This window comes from Nicotiana tomentosiformis, chromosome 5 (assembly GCF_000390325.3).
Source record: "Nicotiana tomentosiformis chromosome 5, ASM39032v3, whole genome shotgun sequence".
NCBI lineage: Eukaryota > Viridiplantae > Streptophyta > Magnoliopsida > Solanales > Solanaceae > Nicotiana > Nicotiana tomentosiformis.
In genome coordinates, this window is record NC_090816.1 from 8,429,541 (window position 1) to 8,439,112 (window position 9,572).

The window sequence follows — 9,572 nt, forward strand, 5'->3', positions numbered from 1 at the left end:
GGTACAGAAATATGGGCATGCTTTCAAGTTCAAGAGTTAAAATCAATGCAAGTAAGATAGATCAATACTGCATGATATGAGAGATATGACCTCTCAGTGAAAAACCGCGTGTACTCCTGATCACTAATCGCTTGGTCACTCGGTACTTTTTATGGCTAATCCAACCTAGGGATATTCCATCCCTTATATATATATATATATATATATATATATATATATATATATATATATATATATATATATATACCTTGACTGACAGCCAGTCACTTAGTACCGTATAAGGCCAATCCAGCCTTGGGATAATTTATCCCCAAATGTAAATGATTCGGACAAGATCCATGTCGAGGGAAATTCATTACAAATATAAATAAGTAAGGCAAGTCCCTACCCTAGGAAGTCCATCCCGAACATATATAAACAAGTAAGGCAAGTCCATGCCCTAGGAAGTCCATCCCGAACATATATAAATAAGTAAGGCAAGTTCATGGCCTAGGAAGTCCATCCCGAATATAAATCATTTAAGTAAAGCAAGTCCATGCCCTGGGAGGTCCACCCCGAATATAAATCATCTACGCTCACTGTGGAGGTGCAGACTCAGGAGGGGCTCCTTCAGCTCAAGCGTGATATAAAGCCGATACGGTCTGTTGTAGGCGGGCAACCCCGATCCATATAATGATAAAGCCTATAAGGCCTGCTGCACGCAGGCAACCCCGTTCCTTATAATAATAATAATATATATGTAAGCCGATATGGTCTACTGCAGGCGGGAAACCCGATCCCATATATATCCTCACAATGGATGAACATGACTGAGTATGAAATATACATTTTTAAAATAATTAAATTCAATAGCAACATAACCATGTGGGTCCCAAAATATCGGCACATAGCCTAATCATGATCTTTAATACGAGTCTCAGCTCAATTTCCTAATATGTGGAGAATAGGCGAATAATAACATGATTCTTAAATTTTATAACTTCACAGGATTTATTCAAGTCACAATTTCTATGGTGCACTTCCACACGCTCGTTACCTATCGTGTGCGTCACCTCCAAACAATTTATATAACGCGAAATTCGGGGATTCATAACCTCAGAACCAAGTTTAGAAGTGTTACTTACCTCAAATCATGTAATTTTTTACTCCTCTATGCCCTTGCATCGCGAAGTGGTCTCCTAAAGCCTCGAATCTAGTCATCATTAATTCCATATGAAAATACTAAATTTTCAACAAAATCCGAAATTGCATCCAAAAATTACCAGTGGGGCCCACATCTCGGAACCCGACAAACGTTACAAAATATGAACGCCCTTTCAACCATGAGTCCAACCATACCAAAATCACTAATTTCCGATAACAACTCGGCCCTCAAATCCTGAAATTAAACCAATTAATTTGACCAAAATTGAGTTTAGAACACTTATCCCATTGTTTTTCTTGAACATCTCCCGAAACTCGCCTCTTCCCGAACTCCAAATCGTCAAAAATGGAAAATGCGACTTAGAACTTAAACATTATGTCCAGGTTTTTTCTTCTCTGCGAACACGGCCACTGCCTCGCGTTCGCTTGTGCTACCCAAAATTTCCTCCTTCGCGAATGCGACCCTTGCCTCGCGTTCGTGAAGCATAAAAATATGCTGCCCTAATTTCTTCTTCGCGAACACGAGATCCTACTCGCGGATGCAATGATTAACGACCTCAAGCCTTCGTGAATGCGAAGCCTCTCACGCGAATGCGTAGGCCAACACATTTGGTCCAACCCCAGCTCCCTCTTTTCTTCGCGAACTCGACTACCCTCTCGCGTTCACGATGCACAACCTGCCCAACCCTTCGCGAATACGTCCTCTCCTTCATGAACGCGAAGAGCAAATCTTGCCTGCCCCTCAATTCCTCTTCGCGAACGTGATACTCCTCTTGCGAATGCGATAATCCTCTCGCGAATGCGATGAAGGAAACCAGATAGTGTATCAGAAACATTCCAGCAAAGCTCCAAGTCCAAAAATTGATCCATTAACCCTTCGAAACTCACCCGAGGCCCCCGTGACCTCAACTAAATACACCAACATGTCCTAAAATATCATACAAACTTAATCAAAACCACAAATCACATTAAACAACGCTAAAAACACGAATCATACCCCAATTCAAGCCTAATGAAACTAAGAAATTCTAACTTCTATATTCGATGCCGAAACCTATCGAATCAAGTCCGATTGACCTCACATTTTGCACACAAGTCATAAATGACTATATGGGCCTATGAAAAGTTCCAGAATCGGATTCCGACCCCAATATCCAAAAGTCAACTCCCCGGTCAAACTTCCAAACTTAAATTTCTATTTTAGCCATTCCAAGCCTAATTTAACTATGGACCTCCAAATAATTTTCTAGACACGCTCCTAAGTCCAAAATCACCATACAGAGCTATTGGAATCATCAAAATTCTATTCCGGGGTTGTTTACATATAAGTCAACATCCGGTTAATCTTTTCAACTTAAATTTTTATCTTGGAGACTAATTGTCTTAATTCATTTCAAAACCTCATCGGACCCGAACCAATTTCCCCGGCAAGTCACATAAAAATTGCAAAGCATAGATTGAGTAGTAAATGGGGGAACATGGATATAATACTCAAAAAGACCGGCCGAATCGTTACAATTTCTCCCATTTAAACATATGTTCGTCCTCGAACGTGCCAAGAGTTGTTCCTAAGCCTTTAAATCACTGTTCCACCCTACCATACACATACCCGAAGGTGATCCCACGTCACCCTATTTTGTATAGGCCTGACAACACAATATAATTGAAAGTCATTAATTTAACCTTAGCCTATAAATCTTAGAATTTAATTTCTAACATTCAGAATTTCTTTTCAAGACATGAATAGCGCCTAACACCGTTGTCAGGCTAGCCAACAATAATTGATAACTTAATTACTTATTTTAGTATTTTTGAAATCATAATTTCCTTCAATTAAATAATAAGAGATAAAATTTACAGAGTAAATGGAAATGTTTTCACAACTACATTACTGAACAACCCATAAGTACCACCAAAACCCGGTGTCACAAGTGCATGAGCATCAACTAGGAAGTAAAATAAAATACAATATCTTTCCAGAATACAAATTAGACAGAAAACCTATAAATAACTCTGAAGGAGACTCCGTTGGCTGCGGATCGTAATAAGGGATGCGGCTCACCTAAGTCACCGCAATAATCTCACCTCTGTACTCACAAGGCCACTAGATATATATGTACTTGCACAAAAATATGCAGTAAGTATAGTATGAGTTCGTAAATCAACGCGTACCCAGTAAGTATCCAGTCTAACCTCAAAGAAGTAGTGACGAGAGGTCGACTCCGACACTTACTATGGGCTAACAATAAAATACCGATGTTATAATTAAGAATGGATTTTCATAATATAGCTGAAAACTCAATAACCGAAAATATGAAACGATCCTCTTACTAGATAAAAATTCCCTAATTTTATTTCCATCATTTAACAATTTATATCTCAAGCCAATGAAGCAATGCCAAGTATTATTAGTTCTAAAGAGTTATCATGCGCAAGTCATGCCGAGGTCATACGGACCAATCCAACATAAATATTTAAACTGTGCACTGCATTAGTGTCGAGCGACGCAAACCATAGATGTATCTATCTGCTACCGAGGCGTTCGATCCGCTCCACAAAAGAGAAAATACATTTAAAACAACTAATTCAAGATTTATTAAGGGGAAATTATTCAAAGAAATACCAATTCTCATTAACGGTCAAGAAAATGAAGTTTAACCTTTTAAAATTCCTTTATCAAGTTTCAATATGATTTAAGCAATTAAATTAACAAGTAGGGCGCAAACATCATAAGTATAACATGATTTGGGTCCTAGACTACCCGAACATAAGCATAATATTAGCCACGCACGGACTCTCATCACCCCGCGCATACGTAGCCCCCACAAATAGAAGCACATATTAAATCAATTCACGTATAGGGTTAATTCCCTCTTACAAGGTTAGAAAAAAGACTTACCTCGCTCCGAAGTTTCATAGCCGGCTTCAAAGCCTTTCCAACAACGCAAACCGATGCCCATCGCTCCAAAACTAGTCAATAAATGTGAAAATCCATAAATATATACTCTAATACTCATTATAATTCAATTTACAACAATTTCCAATTCTGCTCGAAGAATCGATAAATCAACCCTCGGGCCCATGTGCACGTATTACGAAAATTTTCAAAGATAATCTTTACCCATAACACCGCGAGCTCGATTATATTATTTATTCTATATTTCATGTCCAATTTCGTGGTAAAAATTCAAAAATACTGATTTCTAGGTTTTTCTTCAAAATCCCAAATTTCTACAAATTTTCATGAATTTACAAGCTTAAATTCGTATATTTAACTCACAAGTAGTAGAAGTCACTTACCTCATAATTGACAGTGAAAATGGTGCTCCAAAATCGCTCCAAGGTCGGTTCTCATGGAGGAAATGAAATGAAAAATGGCCAAACCCCGTTTTATTAAAAACCGCACTGCCTAGCCACGATTTCCGCTTCTACAGTCCAATAGCCGCTCCTGCGGAAATTCCATTGCAGGTGCGTTTCAAGCTCAGTCCAACAGTCCCCGCATCTGCGCTTCAGCTTCCGCGATCCTCAAGCGCATCTGCGCTCGCGCACCTGCGCGTTTGCGCCCCCATGCCTTTTGGCCAATCTCTGCTTCTGCCCTTGACTTGCCTCTTTTGCCTTTTGGCCAATCTCTACACCTGCGTCCCTTTTTCCGCAGGTGCGATTGCACCAGCAACCAGAAAATCCCAGCATTCACTTAGTTCAAAAATCGATCCGTTAAACATCCGAAACTCACCCGAAACCCCAGGGACCCCAACCAAACATACTAACAAGTCCTAAAACATTATACAAACTTAGTCCAGCCTTTAAATCACATCAAACAATGCTAAAACATGAATCACCCTCCAATTCAAACTTAATGAACTTTGAAACTTCAAACTTCTACAATCGATGCCGAAACCTATCAAATCAAGTTCGATTGACTTCAAATTTTGCACACAAGTCATAACCGACATTATTGACCTGCTCCAACTTTCGTAATTGGAATCCGACCCTGATATCAAGAAGTCCACTCCCCGTTAAACTTCTCAAAATCATCCAAATTTTCAACTTTCGCCAAATGACCCCAAAATGACCTACAGACCTCCAAATCCATTTTCGAACGCGCTCCTAAGGCCAAAATCATCATGCATAGCTATTCCCAGACTCGGAATCACAAACGGACATCGATAACATTGAAATGCACTTCAACCTAAATTTATGAAATTCTTCCAAATGCCAACTTTCCACAATATGCACCGAAACGCTCCCGGGTCATCCAAAACCCGATCCGGACATACGCCCTAGTCCAAAATCATTATACGAACCCGTTGGAACCTTCAAATCAGGATTCCGAGGTCATTTACTCAAAAATCAACCTTTAGCCAACTCCTCCATCTTAATGCTTCTGAAATTAGAATTTTCTCGCCAAATCAACTCCTAACTTCCCGAATTTCAATTCCGACCACACGCATAAGTCATAATACCCGAAGTGAAGCTACTCATGGCCTCAAACTGCTGAATGATGCGCTAGAGCTCAAAACTTCTGATTGGGTCGTTATAATGAATCTCACATCTACACACTAACAAGCCATAACCATAACCCCAGATACAATCACATAACATACTACACAACTCGCATGCTTGCAACACCATTCCCGATCACAGTAACTGCTCCTAACTAACCCAGTACGAGTATTAAACCCCATCAAGCCTAAACTCATTCCAAAACCTTCGTGCATTGCAGATAATAAAAGATACACGCAGAATCTCATAACCCATTATCAGATCAACAAGTCATGGAGCTCTCCCGCCCCAACCAGAACCATAATCACTTTCTAAGCTGACTTTCTATGTCATCCTTCCAAATATACCGTAATCAAACCTGATAGTAACCATTATAGGTCCAATGACTATATATATTATTAAACACAACTATCCCATAGACATGCCACACCGATATAACTCAAGCCACAACTGCGCAATCCGTGTACCCAAAATTGGAAAATGTCTCAAATAAGAAAACTGTATTGCAGGTTCAACAAGCACCACTACAACTGCAATGCTATAAGCTCATCATATATAGTAGAACCAAGACACACGAATCTAACAACAGCAGCCAACTCTTTTAGAGCTCACATTAAGATTAACCATACGAACAATTCATGTGCTATAGTATCAATATCTGGACCCGCACCGACAACTCATGTGCCGATAACATAAATGTTTTGACCCGCATAGAGTAGGCATGTGCAAAGTGACATGCTCCTATACTTGTATAAATAACAAGCCATAGAGTAGGCATGTGCAAAGTGTGCTATTACAACTCAAATCAGCAAGTTAACGCAGAAATAATAACTACCCAATTTATTCGGGGAATTAGCCTCTAAACCTCAAGTGTAGCTCAGATAGTTCTCGACAAAGGTACGAATACGAGAAACTTTATAACTTTACCCTTAACAGTTAACTCTATGAATTTCTTTGCCAAAACATTCTTCTGAGTATGAATATTGCCCCGATGCCCGCACATGGATAAAAACTCACATATGTACGCACTCGTAGTGCAAAATTATCATAAATAATTAACGCAATTAGTGCCTCCACTGAGTTTAAATAAAATACTCATGTCAAATAGGCCGCAACCCTGAAATAATTTGCTTCTGAGAACTCCTAGCCCCCCCCCCCAAAATTCATAAAACACATAAACCATCGTAACGGATCACAACTCCTGCACTCGAATGGCTATCACATCCTTCATGCACAATCATCCCACTAGGAATACTTCCATAATTCTTCAGTCCCACATAGCAATAATTTGAATATCAGCAGTCTATCAACTAGGTGAGTACCGTTATACCAATGAAAATCCGTAAGTCAAAACACAATGCGCCTTCTGAAATGCGCACCATTCTTAAGAATTACCGAGTAGTTATAACATTAATCTAAATATCTGAAACTGACCATGTTGTCCAAAATTCGGGACCTTCCCTTTAAGACTGAACTACCACCTTGTACATGTAAAATTTAATCTCGCACAACTGTAATGACCCGACCGGTTATTTTGAGTATTTAAGTCTTGTTCGGCGGCATAAGGCCCTAAGCAACTTCATATTATATGTATTGACTTATGTGTGTGGTTGAATTCGGTTACAAGATGTTCCAGAGTGATTTGGGACACTCAGTCCCTAAAACGGAAGCTTAAGTCTTAGGATTTTGACCGTAGTTGGATCTATGTGAAGACAACTCCGGAATGGAGTTCTTTAGGTTCCATTAGCTCTGTTGGGTGATTTTGGACTTAGGAGCATGTGCAGACTGTAAATCCGAGGTCTGTAGTTGATTTAGGCTTGAAATGGCGAAAGTCGATTTTTTGGAGATTTGGACCGGAAGTGGACTTTTTTATATCGGGGTCAAAATGCGATTTCGAGAGTTGGAACATCTCTGTTATGTTTTTTGGGAATTGCCTACAAAAGTTGACGTCATTCCGGGTTGATTTGATAGGTTTTGGCACGAGTTTTAGAATTTGAAAGATTTAAAGATTTATAAGTTCGATTCATGGTATGATGCGTAGTTTCAACATTAGTTGATGTGATTTGAGGGCTCGACTAAGTTCGTATAGTTTTTTAGGATTGGTTGGTATGTTTGGTTGAGGTCCCGGGGACCTCGGGTGAGTTTCGGGTGCTTAACGAATTAAAAGTTTGATATGTATTACTGCTAAGTCTTCAGGCTTCTGGTATTTTCGCACCTGCGGTGAAGAGACCGCAGGTGCGGGAGCGTACGTGCGGAGAGGAAATCGTAGAAGCAGAAAAGTGGAGGAGTGCCAGGGGGTCGCAGGTGCGAGGAAAATTACGCATATGCGATGCCCGCAGATGTTAAGATTGAGGCGCATGTGCGAGAAGTGCTGGACTTGACAGTCTCCGCAGGTGCGGAGAATTTGTGCGCATCAGCGGCTCCGCAGAAGCAGATTTTGGCGAGCAAAAGTGAGAGGAAGTGCAGGTGCGGTTTGGACGTGCGCACCTGCGGTTGCGCATATGCGGCTAATTATGCGCAGGTGCGGTCACGCCTGGGCAGAAAAGAGAAATTCGAGGGTTTGGTTTCATTCTTCATTTTTGGACTTGAGAGCTCGGAATTTGACGATATTTCAAGGGATTTTCAGAGGAAGATTTGGGGTAACGGTTCCTAACTCATTTTTGGTTGTATTGCACTAATCTATAGTTGTTTTCTCCATTTAGTTTCGGATTTTTGGGGTTGAAATTGGGAAAAATTGGAAGAACTTCTTCAATTAAGATTTCGAGTTTTGAAAGGGAATTTGTGGTCGGATTTGAGTAATTCTTATATAGTTGGACTCGTGAGTGAATGTGTGTTCATATTTTGTGATTTTTACCCGATTCTGAGACGTGGGCCCGAGTCGACCTTTTAGGGCAAATTTTGGAATTTTTGTTAAAATATTGATTTCATTAATTAGATGAGTCTATTATCATTGTATTCATTATATGCAATTGTGTTTGGTTAGATTTGGACCATTAGGAGTCGGATAATCAAGGAAAGGGAATTCTTACGGACTGATTGTAGCTCGTGTGCACGAGGTGACAAGTGCGTGCACAGACTTATTTGTGGAAAGTTGGCCTTTTAGGATCCTTAGATCCTTATATTCACTGAGTATGAAGTTGTTCTTGATATGATTAAGTTCCTAATTACTAGTTTCCCCTCTACATGCTTTAATCAAAATTTATTGCTTTTAGGATTCGCTCTAATTGCATATTTGACTCTTATTTGACTTAACTGAAGATTTTACCTCCTCTATTGTCATGCTATCTTTTCATAACTGCTCATCTTTATTTGAAATTATTATTGTATCATCTTATAATTAGTTCAGTCTTTAATTGAGGTTAGGATTATTTTTCCGCTGCTTATCCTTAATTAAATTGTTGAAAATCCTTAGAAACTCCTCAACCTTAAAAGAAGTTTTAGATATCCTATATCTTAGTCGACTTGTTTTACTTGGAATTATTTGACTCGTGTTAGTTTCCCTGTTGTTGAAATGTATATTGTGGAATCGTTGATACACATTAGTTTCCCTTTGTTGAGTTGTTCTCTTTACGCCTAGCATTCTTTACTGTGGTTATTCCTTGTGATTTGGTCCCACATTTTCCTGTGATTTAAAAGTTCTGAATTGACTTACTTGTCCTACTTTGTATTATTGCTATTGTTGTTGTTGTATATGTTGTGGTGATGCACGAGGTTTCTGCCCTGCGGTTGTTATTATTGTGATGCACGAGGTTTCTGCCGTGCGATTGTTGTTATGGGGTTGCACGAGGTTTTTGCCGTGCGGTTGTAGTTATGGGGTTGCAAGAGGTTTCTGCCGTGCTATTGTTACTATTGATATTTGCACATGCAGTGTGACAAGGTGGGATATATATATATATATATATATATAGGTTGCGCATGTGGCGAGA